This window comes from Macrobrachium rosenbergii, chromosome 9 (genome assembly GCF_040412425.1).
Source record: "Macrobrachium rosenbergii isolate ZJJX-2024 chromosome 9, ASM4041242v1, whole genome shotgun sequence".
Taxonomy (NCBI): domain Eukaryota; kingdom Metazoa; phylum Arthropoda; class Malacostraca; order Decapoda; family Palaemonidae; genus Macrobrachium; species Macrobrachium rosenbergii.
In genome coordinates this window covers 20,830,100-20,845,843 of record NC_089749.1, presented here as the reverse complement: position 1 = coordinate 20,845,843, position 15,744 = coordinate 20,830,100, and the positions used below count along the sequence as shown (strand labels likewise).

Genomic DNA, 15,744 nt, shown 5'->3' with positions numbered 1-15,744 from the left:
TTACTTCTTGGCTTCTTCTTTCCAAAGTCTGTCGTCTAGTTTTTCAGCTTGTCCTTGGCATTCTTAATACCCTGCAAGATAGACCGGACTATGGTGTACTTGGCCATGTTATAAATCATAGACCAACCAGATTCGATGCTTCCAACGATTACCAGATTTTTTTGAAGTGTCAGCACCTTCCTGATCCACTTTGGAGCTGGTGGTGCGAATGCGCACAAGAAAAAGCACCACATACAGCAATTACAATACCCAGAACACTGCTGGTGCGTCTGTGAAAGCCATTAAGTTTGCATAAGCATTGTGACAAGGCTCACACAGCAGTGTTTAGTAAGTGACTACTGACGGATGACACATAAGTGGACCAAGGAGCAGAATGCACTTTGCCACTAAGTGCATTGTGAGAGTGAGAGAAGAAATTTCTTATAACATTATCATAATGTATCAGTATCACCATCAGCCATTCAGATTCCAGTGAACATGATGAAGTGTAATGACATTCCTTTGGAATGTCATATACTCTCTCTCTATATATATATATATATATATATATATATATATATATATATATTTGTTACATGAGCTTTGGCTAATGAGTTTTTAATTATTACCTTAATTTATGTAGCCCTGCTCCTTGAAGACACCTGTAAACTGTCAATTGAAGCTAAAAGTTACCCCCAAAAGACAGACAATTTAGCCAAATTGGATTAGGTCGTAGTCGACTATGATTGAATAAATTGGATTATTTCTATAACAAATGAATTACATCAAACCTTTCATTACCCACCTAGTCCCAACAAAGAAAAAATGTGCTGTGGTAGCGAGGAAATTACGCATGAACCATGATCGGCGTCCGGACAAGTTAATTTTCCTGGCTTCAGTAAAGAATAACATAGCAGTGTTTGTACACAGACTACCATACAAGTTAGCATTGGTAAAGGATATTTCTCTTCCAAATAATGGTGATGTCAGGATCCAAGGCTTGCCTGAATTTTTACTTACACTTGAATTTCCCTAATTCCTACTTACTGCACAGGAATAGCTTATGTAATTTCACTAGGCAATGTTCATTATTCATAAACTAGACTTCTTAAAAGAAATATAGTTATAACAGGTTCTCTCGTAAATTGTGGTTGAAAAGAGAAAATGGAAAAGAAGTACAGAGGAAGAGTTACCAGCAATCAGCAATACTTGTCAATTCCAGACTTAGTGTTTATGTAGGTTGCTTGTGCAATGCAACTGACGATCAGAATTCTCGAAGAACTTGTATTGTCAATTCACTCAGTAAAAACAACAGTTTGGTTTCTCTCTCTCTCTCTCTCTCTCTCTCTCTCTCTCTCTCTCTCTCTCTCTCTCTCTCTGTATTTCATCAAAAGAGAGTAATTTTAATGTAAAATATTTGTGGTCACTGGTATTAGTATTAGCTTTTGAGATCTGAATTTAGTAAAATTATTTAATTTGTAACGGTGCCAGACAGAAAAGTGTGTTTCGTGAATTTAACGTGGCTGCAAAGGAGTTTACAAAAGTTATCACAAGCTTGTGTAAGGTAAAATGAATTTTACTAATTATTACCATGGTGTGTTAGGAAAATTTTTGCATACGTGAAATTATTATTGATAAATCTTTTGTGTATTTTTGTGTGTTCTTGTGTTTGCAATCTCTTTATTTTACATATTTATATATATTTGTGGTTTAACATTTATTTACTTGGCATTTTAAATATTTCTTGATAATTTAACATTGCCTACTTGATTTAATTTTCATTTACTAAGATTTTCTTTTCAAATATTGAATAATTTTTGATAGTTTAAATTTTGCTTGATTAATTTAATTTCTTGATAAATTAAAGTTTTTGTGATTTAATTTTGTTTAATTTAACTCAAGAATTAATTAAATTTTGTGTTGTTTTCAAGTAATAGTAAATTTTTCAGATTGTGAATTCTAATTATAAATTTTTTAATTTAAAATAATTTTTGTATTTAAAATTTTAAAAACAGTGTTTCATTTATTGACCACCAGTGAATGGGATTAATTACAATTGCATAAGGCAAAGTGATAAACATGTTTTGTTCCTTTAGTTTTACTAAAAAGTGAATTAAGACCAGGAAACAGTTAAAGTTGTTTGACGGGTGATACCCCCTTATGGAAGGTGCAAAATAATGAGCAGGTGGACATGTACTGCTGGTTTATTAGGGAAAACAGGCCATATAAAGTGGCATGCGGACGTCATCACAAAGCATACAATAGGATACAGAGTGACCCGAGGTCAATTTGTTCCCAATGTGACTAGGACAGATAAATCGAATAACATGAAAAGTTAAATTACAAAATTGGCCCCACAATAGTACTCACAACACATGTACAAAGTAAACAGGCATGTCGTCATTAATAGATACGATATTTACATAGATAAAATGTGGCTGTTTAGCATGACCCAGGCTTGCCAGGAAGGCACCATAGAAAATGGGAGGTTCACCATAAGCAGTTGAGGCGGGGGACTTTACAATACTCCCAAAGCGTGGGCAGCGTCCTGGGTCAATCCGGGTATCTGCTGGGCCGTTGGAGAGTGCCGCGGCTCCATGAGGTCAGCTGGGGGTGCGGTGTGAGTGGGAGCAGCTGGCTGTGGCACTGCCAGGGTGCTTCCGGGGGCAGCCACACGACTTTCTTTGGGTTGGGCTAACTGCTGGGGCAACGGTCTCTGCGGAGGGCGCTGCGTGGTATTGTCAACGATTTCCTCCAACAGGGCGGGCTTGAGGCGGTCAACAGACACCCAGTCGTCCTTCCCATGGATGGCCAGCCGGAATGCTTTGGTGTTCCGCTCCAGCACGCGGAAGGGCCCCTTGCAGGGCCTGGTTAAGGCCGGGCAGATGGCGTCATTCCTGACGAAGACGTGGTGTCGTGGAGGCGAGCCAGAGGCGTGAGTGTCTGACCTCTCCAGTATATGTCCGGCTGGCAGGGCGGCTTCCCCGACTGTGTGTGGAGACCTCTGGACTGGCAGATTGTGGCAATCTCCGTGATGAGTTGCCCGGACTACGAGGGCTCCCTGGAGCTTTCTCTGCTGCGGACGGATCGCCGTGGCTCTGGGTGCGGCCCTCAGCCCGAGGAGGACCCAAGGCAGCTGGTACCTACCACCTTGGCGGTGCAGCGGGCCATGAGGATGCCTTCAGGGACCTGGAATCTTCCACCAATCCATTAGCCCACAGGGTTGTAGGCTGTGGTGGGGTGGTGAGAGGTCCCCAGCAGGGGCGTGACAGGGCGGACCACAGCTCAGACAGGCGGGAGGGCCCTGTCGGTGGTTTATAGTCCGATCGCTGAAACCCACTTGGTGGAGCGGTCGACGATCGTCCAGGAGATATCTGGCCCGGCCTGATGGAAGAGGGCCTACTGCGTCTACATGGATGTGTCGAACTGCCACCCGACCGGTGTGCCCCACCTTGCTGGTCTGGCACGGATGCACTGTCTCACCCAGGGCGTCGCGTCCTTCTGCATACTGTGCCAGACGAACTTCTCTTTCAACAGCTTAGCGTTGTCCTGCGGAGGGGTGGGACCAGTTAGTGGATGACATGAACACCAGACAGGCGTCGGGAGCGGGTACCAGGGCCGGGTTGGCGGTGCTTATCGCTCAGCAGTGTTGGCCCCCAGAGGGCGAGGCACGTCCTTCCGCGGCGACGTGATGGCAGTGCAGTTGGCTGGAACTTCTGGGTCGGTGGTGCTCCGGGCGAGGTCCTCAAGTCAATCCGAGCTCACACTCGTTGACTTGATCCCTCGGGCGTCTGCTACAGGCTTCCTCACTGCTGAGGAGGTACTTGGTTGTGCAGGTGAACTCGTGAGATGCCCGCTGCTGCCCTGGAAGACCATCGTCCCCTGCTTTGTGAAGGTGTGGACCGGCAGCTGGTGGTCCGTCCGAGTTGTGCGTACCCTCCAGGAGAACTTAGTGATGTACCGCCCAATACACTGCAGCAGAGTTCCCTGTCGGGCGCTGGTGGGACTCTGCGGGGGCTGAACATCCTGCTGAAGAAAGCGATGGGCTGGGGTCTCCGATGACCTGCTCCAAGGCAGCCCCCGAGCGATGTTGCAAAAGTCCATCGTCCCAGCTGGAGAAACCATAGACCCTGGTTGGCCAAGCGGTTGCCTCAGCGAGGGCAGCCTTTAATCAGGAAAAGGCCTGCTGCTGGTCAGGTCCCCAAACTAAGGTCTTGGGTGGCCCTTCCAGGATCTCGATCAGGGGCCCCATGGTGTGCATGACCCCCAGGGATGAACTTCTGTAATTGACCATCGAGGAATTCTGCATGCGGCCTTGACGGTGGTAGGGGTGGGAACCAGGTAACGGCTGTGACCTTCGATGCAGTGGGCGGACACTCCCGGGGATATCTCGTGGCCCAGAAGTCCACTCTTTAGTGAAGGTGCATTGTCGAACCTGACAGATGAGGCTGTTCTCCTGCAGGCGCTGTTAGGACCCTTGGATATGCTGCAGGTGTTCTTTGGGGATCTGGAAAAGAATTAGAATGTCATCTACATAACAAAGCAGAAGTTCAGGTCCCCCAGGATGCTGTCAATAGTCTTTGGAGGTTGCCCCAGCGTTCCCCTAAGGCCGAAGGTGGAGAGAAGGCGAAGGCGTGGGACCCAAAGGGTGTGATGATGGCGGTTTGGGGATGTCCTCTGGAGCGACTGGCACCTGAAAGTATGACTTCCAAAGGTCTAGTTTAGAAAATATTTTGGCCCGTGAAGGAGGCATGGATCCCTGCATGTTTGGAAGGGGGTAATGGTCTGGTTCAGTTGCAGGGGCTGAGCCGCCTGCCAATCGCCATGGGGTCTCCAGGCAATCCCGGTTCCTGCACTGCACGTGGAGGAGGCCTACGGGCTGGAAGCGCTTCCTGCACTACCACTCACGCTCCATCTGGCGGCGTCCTTGGCCTCCTGAAGGCGCGCGAGGTGGAGCCTCAGGCTTTCACGTGCATTGGGGCCCTTTGTTTTAATGTGGTGGTAAGATTCCGTGGCTGCCGGGGCCCCGGCACATGGCGCGGTTGGGTTTGAAGACGTGGGGGCTCGCTCAGCAGCTGGAGCGTACTAGTGCGAGCGATGGGTAGATGGCAGGCGCGCTGGGGCCTGTCGCCAGGAAAGACTGGCAGGAGTGGGGTATCCAACAGGCGCTTGCGACGGCGTCGACTGCCAGACCAAAGTGGGCGAGGAAGTCCGCGCCCAGGAGAAGGTCCTCACCGTCGCGACTATGAAGTTCCAACTTCTGCCTCCTGGCCAAGGATGAGTCGACGGGAGCCTGGTGCCATAGGGAGGATGGGGACCCGTTGGCGGCCGTCAGGAGGCAGCGGGTCGGCCGGCGTTCACGGTCCTCTCTGGATGCTGCCAAAGCGGCCTGTTCTGGCCGCCGCCTCCCCACGTTTTTGGATGGGCGAACGAGCAGGGGTTGGCAGTTTGTCTTGCCGAACCGCTGGTGGCAGTATCCACGGGCCCGGTGGTACTTCTTGTGATGGTAGGTTGGCTGTCGCGCCTGGTGATGGCGCTTATCTCCTCCTCCGCGGCTCTCCGGCTGGAGAGTTGATGGGGTGTGCGGGCGTGGATACCGGCTTTGCTGCCCTATGGAGTCCGTCAGCTGCTGCTGTAGTCCTGATCAGGTCCCAGCGGCACTATATGGGCTCGAGGATCTGGGTCTAAACCTCAGGGAGGAGCTGACGGAGAAGATCTCCTTGACAGGCTTATCTCTGGCTGCCTGCCACTGCCGTCCATCTCAGGAAAGGTTAACTGGGTCCTGGATCATGCCCCAAGTCTCCAGGAGGTTTTGGTCGTGTCGGGGTTGTTCAGGAGGCCAGAGGTGCAGCGGCCCTCTCGAGGAGACCAGCAGGGAGCAGGTCTCAACGAGGTTTTCAGATTTTGGTAGGTGACAGGACGTGCAGCAACACCCATGGGATGAGCTTCCTGCCAGGCCTCTTTCGGGAGGCGTTGATGCGTGGCGTCTGTCTACAGCACCTTGTCGGTAAGTCCTGCCAGCCTGAACTGCCTTGTGACCCTGTGAGCCATGATGACGGGTTGCTGTGCGTGAAGGCGGCAGGTTTATGGCGAAGGCGGACTTAGTTTGTTCCGTCCAGGATGGGCAGGCCTTGGGAGCGGGTATCGGCATGGAGGAGTGCGCGAGCAGCGCGGGGAGGCGCGGGGCGGGTTGTGCGGCGAGAGAGATATCAGTCGCGAAGTTAGAGTGGCACTGTATGTGGGGAGGAATGTCCGTGTCCATACTCACTGTTGCCCTCTTACTTGGCCAGGTGGGTTACTCGCATTAATCGCGCTTGGGAAGCGCGCCGTGTGGGTCGCTAATGGCGCTGGTGATCTGCCGCGAGAGTCCCAGCCGCGCTGGCAGCTTTGTTAAAGATGCCATTTTAGTCTGTTAGGGGCGTGGGGTAGTTCATGGGCCAAGACTGGAGGTCACCATATGGAGTCCACTAATGGCTCCGGGAACCTAGCGGGGTCACCAATATAAGAGGTGCTTGAAATAATGAGCAGGTGGACATGTACTGCTGGTTTATTAGGAAAGCAGGCGCTTAAAAATACAAAAGGCATACAATAGGATACAGGTGACCCAAGGTCAGTTGTTCTTAATGTGACACAGGACAGGTAAATACGAATAACATGAAAAGTTAAATTACAAGAATTGACACAATAGTACTCTGACACGTGTACAAAGTAAGCAGGCATACATAAATCAGTAATAGATGTATGTTTACATAGATAAAATGTGGCTGTTTTAGCATGACCAGGCTTGTAGGAAGGCACCGTGCGTGAAAATGGGAGGTTCACCATAGAAAACCCCGTTGAGTGGGGACTTTACCTACTTACTCTAGTATATTTCTTGTTCAATAGTGGATGCCTCACACTAATCTTGATAAGCTTAGTTTGATTTTCACATGATTAATGAGCTTTTAAAGGATCACTGTTACCTTTAGAGTACTCAGTCGTAATTCTTATTGTTATCGCGAGTTCAGGTATCTGGCTGAAGTGAGGTATATTTTTGAAATCTGTGATTAGTTGTTTAATAACCAGGCGCTTGGTAGGCATCGTGACAGTATGTACATATGAAATATATATACAGTATCTGAAATATATATACACATATAATATATATTGTCACGTGGGTCCTCGACAGATGAGTTTAATTATTAATTACTGTGATTTACATAGCCTTGCTTTACCTAAGAACCACATAATCAAAGGCTAAAGGGATTGCAAAAAAGACATAACTAATTAGATTCGGTCACCAGTTTAAACTAGGTTGCTGAATATGTTGATTTATTCTGAACATGAATTAAATCAACCACATTTAGTCAACCATCTAGTTCAACAAAAAAATGAATGAAAATACAGAAAATCTTACGGGAGCTAATAACAGTTGCAACTTCCGTCACTTAGAGACACAATATTTCACCCTACGTTAGGGGATGACCCAGTAGGTGAGAAACTCTTGTGACAGCTCTTTTAAGCAGTTCTTGAGTATATTATAGCTTGTCCTTCTCCCAAACAAGGGTATGATCAGGTTCCAAGGCTTGCCCGATTCTTAGAGAACATATCCAGGTAACACTTGAATTCCAGAAACTCTCACTTATCATTAATTGACTGCAAGGGGTATATAGTAAACCCATTATTTGGGAGATGTGTACCACACACCCACCTTGAATAGCTAAAACACGAATACTTAGATGCCTAGGCGAGACATGAAAGCGCATAATTGTTAAGTAAAGTGAAAGTGAGTCTCTAAAATGAAAGTAAGATTTTTTTCCTTCATGTTTTTTTATCTCATTTATTCATTTATAGTTTGTTTACCTATATTGATATACTGTTAAATAAATGTGAGATGATTAGGATCACCAGTAATAAAATAGTGGGACAATTAAGACCATAAGTTCACTAACTCTCATTTTGTTTTCACAAAAAAACATTCCATAAAACGCAAAAAATATACATGATTAAAATTATTGTAATTCAACTAATCAATTTTAACGATAAATGAGACTATAAAATACATTTCATCATATCGATCTTGAAGAGGGTTGTTTTTGTTGTTACTGACATCGTCATCAGTTTGCAGTCGTAAAACTGAGGGCGGTCGAGAATAGGATTATGAAGTGATGGCAGCATCACCGCAACAGACTGTTGTGGGATTTTTTCATACCACTATATTAAAGTTAAAGTTATTGTTGAATTCATGTTTTCATGAAGAAATAATTATATAAGCAAATTACTGGTAATTTTGCCATCAACAGTCAAATAATCACGATCATGGCAGCGTTCAAACTTAGTGCTGTCACGACATATGTCTATAAATAGAACAGAAGTAGAGGGCTGTCATTGGCTAGAATCTCTCCATGGCAACCAGCCAGCCAATCAGGTTATAAGCTGTATTCTGTCTGAAAGAACTTTTTGCTCAGAGAAGCTGACAATGACATGAGTGCGTGTGTTCTGAATTCAAAACAGTTTTTAATAGTATATTTATTTTACTGGTTACATGAAGAATAGAATGAATTCCTTCTTATTACTTTGAGTGCAAAATTGTTGGTTCAGAGATTCTTCAGCAACATATATATAAATTCTTTTTGCTTCAGAAGATATTTACTAAAGCTGCATTTACATACCTTTAAAACAAAACTCTTCTTTTTAATCTCTTGAGGATAGAATTACGTTGCATAGAGGAAACTGACAATTCTCTCTCTCTCTCACTGTGTCATTTGCCACGTAAACACAGCTAAATTACGCTGCATAGAGAGACTGGCAATTTCTCTCTCTCTCTCTCTCTCTCTCTCTCTCTCTCTCTCTCTCTCTCTCTCTCTCTCTCTCTCTCTCTCTCTCTCATGTCATTTGCCACGTAAACACAAGTATTGTTCAATGCTTCGGCTTTTGTCTTCGTGAAGTTTACCTTTGTTATGTCTTTTCTTTTCTAAAAAACATTCAAAGCATCGTACTGTAGCTACCAGTCGGGTAGCAGATAGGCAAAACTGTTAATGCTCAGTGATTGGCTACGATACTTCATACCGTTCCAGACAATAGAGTTTCTTAATGACGGTACGTACCGTGCGCAAGTTAAATTGGTTACAAGTTAATAGTATTTCAGTTCAGCACAGTATAAATACAGAACAGTATATATAATATAAAAATATAAATGAAAAGTTTTTATTTACCTTTGGTAAATAAAAAGGGAAAATGGTACACGATGAGCGGAGGAACAGTAACTATCTTAAATCATGGTCGAACATTACGTATTTTAAATCGGCTGACCCTCTTCGGTGTCCGTCTTATCCGATGTCCGGGTTGATGAGGTCAGGCTAAACAGTCAACTGTATATATATATATATATATATATATATATATATATATATATATATATATATATATATATATATATATATATATATATATATATATATATATATATATATATAATATATACTCTCTATACATATATATATATATATATATATATATAAAATATATAAAGACAAAATCCACGAGAAGGAAGAAATGTAGTGCTGCTGGGGCATTTCAATTGTCGTCCTTTGGGCGTGAATGTCTTCAAAAACTCTGTGATTAAAGTAATATTCGCTCTCTCGACCTTAAGTCCCAAAATAAAAGTGCTAATTGCAAAATCAGACGTCTGCTCTAGATTTTAGAAATTGCAAACTAGCATATGAATTTTACTCTACTGACCTGACTTCATTATAAGTGACACAATTACTGTATACTTGGTTTACTACGTTACTTTGTAATATGTTAAATTGAACTTGCAAGGTTTTACTACATAAAAATGTTAATCAATTACCTAGTTCGACACAGAATTAGTTAACTAACATTTTAAATCTGTCCCTAGTTATGTTTGATTCATTAAATACAAACTCTATATTTGAAGTATGGACACATTGACCTGTATACTGATTATAGTCCGTATTTAACCATTGCCTTTCAGTGCATTTTCATAATAACTGACCAGTTGATCTGGCTGAGTGCACAGTGCAATCGCACACGCGCAAAGTAAGAGTCTAACCTAAGGTTAGGGAATAAGTTATAAAGTTGCTGCCTTGGGATTAGAATTAAGAATATTTTGCATTTACGTGGACAAAATATTACATAATACCAAAGTTACAAGAGGGAAATAGTTTACAAGTTATAAAGAGTGGAAGTAAGGGAGTGACTTGGCATCTGACTCTGGATTAGGGTGCCAAATTACTCAGATAAAATGGGGCACAGTGCCAGGAGAACTCTGTGTCTCTCCTAGGCTGCCTGGAGGTTCTGCGCCTTTGATTTTTCTTCTTCGGCCCTCTTTTAAGTTGATGGTTTGAGTTTGCAGGGGGAGTCTGTGAAGCCAAATCCGAGGCAGAGGCTGGCATGCCATTTACTTCTGCTGCTGCGACAACTGAAGTGTGGACAGTGCCAATAATTTCTACCATCCGCCCGAGGACTGGGAAAGAGAGGGAGAAGTCTTCGTGGGCATGATAGGCTCACAGGTTACGATGACCAATTCAGACACGGGCTGCGAGGCCATATCAGGGGGGAGCTTTCATTGAGGTCACAGGAATCTGGAAGGGACCCTAGTAAATTTTGGGTTGGCTTTCTTACCGGCACCGGTAGCCCAGACTGGGATCTCCTGAAGGGAGATCTGTGTGTTGCTCTGGCTCTGGCATTAAAGCTGGGCCACGCACTGTAATTAAAGCTGGACTTGGCTCTGGCACTGTCATTATGACAGGGCCAGGCGCAGGATTTACATTGGAAGGTGGCTCAACATCCGGGACGGACAGAGCATGGCACTGCTCAGGGCATTCAAGTGGCACTGGCAGGGAATTTGAGGCAGTTTTGGGCTCTCCTGGAGGGAGATATAGTGTGTGCTCTGGTATTGGCACTAAGGAATGGCCAGACATAGGAATTAGATTTGGTAAGGGCTCCACTACTGAGATGGGCGAAGCTTGGCACTGCTCAGGTGCTGAGGTGGCACTGGCAGTGTTTTCGAGGCAGGTCTGTGTAGACTAACTGTGCCTGTTGGAGATTGTGAGAGGTCAGAACCTCTAGGTTGTATTTAGTTCAGTGGAGACAGGGAGTCCTGTCCCAGAAGGAGGTCATAGCCTCCAGGGATATGTTTGGCAATTGTGAGGGTGCAGATCTGAGTTCTCTGAGGCGTAGTGGCCCTCAGATGAACTGTTGATAGAATTAGTTTTACATTGTTTATGCTCTCAAACGTGATGAGCTTATGATTGTCAGTTGTGGCCCCATAAGGGACCTTGTCCTCCCGTATAAGGGAGATTTGCTCGCCAGTGGCCTCGAATGCTTGGACTTAGCGTGTGTGATAGCAACCACGAGGGGGTGCTACAAATATGGAAATTGCGGCTGGAGGGCCGAGGGATGAATTGATGACTGCTAAAGCAATAACGGGAGTAGCTGCTTTGCTAGGACAATGCTGCCAGAGGGCAGAGTGCCCATAGACCTTACATGCAGTGCAAAAGTTCTTACTCAGATCTCTGCTAGGAGCTGGATAAGATTGTTGGTTTGATCAGGAGATTGCTTTCCATTGGCTCCTCCCTTAAAGCAGCACTGGGATTCCAAGTGTCCTCTCTTTTTGCAGTAAGTGCAAACAGGAATTTTAGATGGGAGCCCATTCTTAGGTTGGGCTTGTGTTGAGGTATGATTAGAAGGTATGAGAGTCTTGCCTAGAGTACTGTGATGGTGGGGATGGGTTCCCAGTCTTGAGGTAACTGACAACATTCATCAACTGTTGTAGTGTGTTTTTTGTATATGTATGTGGTTAGTGCACTGGGATCGCAATAAAAGAAGTCTTCCAAAACGTATGCACTCAGAGAGTTCCTCAAGCGTCTGGACGTTGAGGGATTCCAACCAACGGTTGTAATGTCTATTTTGTGATAGATCCAATCCATCCAGGACTGACCTACTTCTTTGGGTAAGCTACGCCAACGTTTCTCCAATGTTCAAGTGTGATTTCGTATGCCTTGTTGACAGCATTTTTGACTGTTGCAAGGTCTCCTTGTTCTGTGGCTGTCAAGGCACGAAGCGCGACTAAAGCTTTGCCACCCATATGCTTGTTTAGAGTTAAGGTTATCTCGGTTGCAGTGGGTGCAAATTTTTCGGAAACCTTCTCTATGTGATCCAACCATTTCTGGATGAGCATGCTCTACTGGTTAGGGCAGAGTGGGAGTTAGCCAGAGTAGCGTTGTCAGCCCTATGTTGGGGGAGTGCCATGGCACTCTCGTGGCAAGCCCTTTCAAGGGCCAGCTCATGCTGTCTTTCTGCTTACTTGGCTTGTCTTTCTCGCTCTTCCTTGGCTTCTTCATAGGCTAGCTTCTCCTCGGGACTACAGCTGCACAGCACGTGCACAGAAATGACAAGAATAGTGAGTGCGAAAACAGATGACGCTGGTGCTGTAAAAATGGTTGGTCCGTAGAACAGATGTGGCACTGTGAAGTGAGCACCAAGATGGAGCCACAGGGTGTAAGTCTGTGGAGCCACCAAGGCAGGAAGTAGGAAAGAAGGGCCAAGAAGAGTCCTCAGTTTGCAAGACTGGGGAGAATCACCAAGGGCGGGTATAGGAAAGAGGATGAAAAGCTATTTGTTGGTCCCAAGGGACGTAGGTTTGTTCAAAAGAATGCTTGTGGCACTGGGCCAGATGCTTTGGAATGGCTGTGGTGATGACTCCAGAGGCCAGATAGTGGGGAGTGTCAGCAAATGTAGACACTCATGGTAGTTGCAATTAAGCAGGTGGGGAAGTGGCACTCAATGTGCTTGAATTTGTTGGGGAAGTCAGGCGAAATACGCCAACTTCGTGGTGATCTAGGTTTCGCTACTCACGACAACAGTTGTCATCAAGTATAGAGGGTAGTTCAAAAGAACAGAGTTCTGGCACTGGTAGTGCTTGGATTTGTACGTCAAGAACAGGAATTGGTTTGGGTCCCACAGGACGTTGGTTAGTTCACAAAGAACAGGTTTGTGGGTCCCGAAGGATAGAGTTGTTCACAAAGAACTGCTTGTATGTGTCCCGAAGGATGTTGGCTGTTCACAAAGAATGGGTTTGTGGGTCCCAAAGGATGTAGGATGTTCCCAAGAAACTGGTTTGTGTGCCCCAAAGGACGTAGGATGTTCACGAAGAACGGAATTGGTTGTTCGAAAGAACATTGATGGTGCTCAGTGGTGCGAGCTCGTCCCTTGAGATCGAGTGTGAGGGTTTTAGGTGCCCAGATGGACGTGGACTGTTGTTCAAAAGAACATCATGTTCTTGCACATGGACAAAAACGGCTATTGCACAAGTTTGTGAGGTGGGGTTCAAGGAACACAGTGTAACATACACACAGGCCGATACTGATGTTAGTGCAGAGGTTACGAAGTGAGTAATGGTAGTTAAATTGGCACGAATGCTAAATGTAGGTTAGCATTGGTAATGGGTTCTGTGGAAGGTAGTACCTCCCACAAATCATGCACAGGGATAAGAGAGTTCTTTGATAAAGTCAAGTTTCGCAGAACTGCGGCACTTGGTCTGATGAATCGGAGTGGAAATTGGCTCTTGACAGTCACCAGATCAAGAGCGGACGATGGTAACACGGTTAGGACGACTGTGTATGAATATAAGTAAAATGTAGCTCTCCCTTTGGTTTCTTAAAGGGATAGGTAGAATTCTAGTTAATGGCTTTATGCTTAATAAGGTTTGGCATTAGAGATCAGGTTGTAAAAATAAATTTTCAGTCTTAGATTGTGACATAAAATGATATAATGGTCTCATATGGTTTTTAAAGGTTTTGAGTTCCCGCATGGGAGATAAGTAATATCACTAATGATACAGCGAGCAATAATAAAACAAGATCTTGCGATTATTTAAAGCTTTGAGTGAAATTGGGACATGGCATGCGGTAGTGAAAGTTTTACATTAGCATGGTCATGAAATGTAGTGGATGACACCTGTCAAAAAGTAAACTCTATATATATATATATATATATATATATATATATATATATATATATATATATATATATATATATATATATATATATATATATATATGTAATGTGTGTGTGTGTATGTATATATAGATATGTATATACATATATATATATTATAACAGTATATATATACCCAGTATGTATATATGTACAGTATATGTATATAATATATATATATATATATATATATATATATATATATATATATATATATATATATATATATATATATATATTATGTATATATGTACAGTATATGTATATATATGTGTATGTACTGTATATGTGTATATATATATGTATATGTATATTTTCATGATGTTGCCTTGTAATATGTATGTCATCCCATAGTTTTGATATATTTACTCTTCTATTTATCATGTATTATGTGTAATGGTAATAACTATTGAAATATCGTATGTACTGTAGTGTAATGTCAGATCTCAAAGGAGCTTTGATTTAGATAGCTTAACAGTGTAATTTACAATTAATAATATCTTTCTTGTTAATAGCGGGAGAGAGAGATTCGAGTTTTAGACCAGATGTGCCATCTGTCACCAGTTAAGATAAAGCGCTGACAGGTCGAGATAACAATTGCTGATTCGTACTGGAAATCAACTCGGGGTTTTTCGTTTTGTTTTTAAAACATGCCAGTCATAATTAGCCAGTTTAGATCGAGTAATGATTTCTGTAAAAGCTTTGTCTCATACAAGAAGAAGACAAGTTGTTTCATAATGTTACATACATGGCTCTGATGATATATGCATTTTTGAGAGCAAGAAGCGCATGGCAATTGTATCATGTTTAAGATTGCTTTGCTCTGATCATGTGTTGTCCCGATTGCATTCAAAACGTTTTGCTGGAAGTGACGTCACCTTCCTCCTTCTAGAACTTTTGTGTCTAGTACCCAAAATGCCTTAATGACGTCATGTGATTGTTTTAATTTCATACTGGAATCCTCAGATTTATTCATTCTATTTTGAGAGACCAAGCAGTTTGGTTCCCTTTCCCTCTCTCTTTCTCTTTCTTCAAAAGAGAGAAGTTATTAACGTAATATATTTGTGGTCACTGGTATTTTAAATATAACTTTTGAGATCTGAGTGTAGGAAAAGTGTAAAAATTTGTAACGGCACCAGACAAAAAAGTGTGTTTTGTAAATCAAAGCAGCTGCAAGTTATGAAAAGGTTTTCACAAGCTTGTGTAAGGTAACGTGAATTTTACATATTATTACCATGGTATAATATTAGGGAATTTTTGCCTAAGTGAAATAAATTTATTAATAAATCTTTTGTGTATTTTGTGTGTTCTTGTGTTTGCAATCTCTTGGTTTTTTCAGTTTGTTTTATTTTGTTGATTAAACATTTATTTACTTAGCAATTTAAATGTTTCTTAGTAATTTAACATTACATACTTAATTTAATTTTCATTTACTAAGATTTTCTTTTCAAATCTTGAGCAATTCTTGATAGTTTAAGTTTTGCTTGATTAATTTAATTTCTTGGTAAATTAAAGTTTTTGTGATTTAGTTTTGTTTAATAATTTAATTCAAGAATTAATTAAATTTTGCGTTGTTTCAAGTGATGTTAAATTTTTTGATTGCGAATTCTAATTATAAATTTTGAATTTAAAAATAAATTTTTGTATTTAAAATTTTTGAAAACAGTGTTTCATTTATTGACCACCAGTGAATAGGATTAATTGTGTGTGCATAAGGCAAAGTGATACAAATGTTTTGTTCCTTTAGTTTTGCTGAAATTAATT

At 42.9% G+C, this 15,744-nt stretch overlaps 1 protein-coding gene across 2 annotated transcripts in view; it reads left to right on the top strand.

Moving 5' to 3' along the window:
* LOC136841538 (vascular endothelial growth factor receptor 1-like) overlaps window positions 1-15,744 on the top strand; it is a 75,898-nt gene that overhangs the window by 38,293 nt on the left and 21,861 nt on the right. The window lies entirely within an intron of this gene.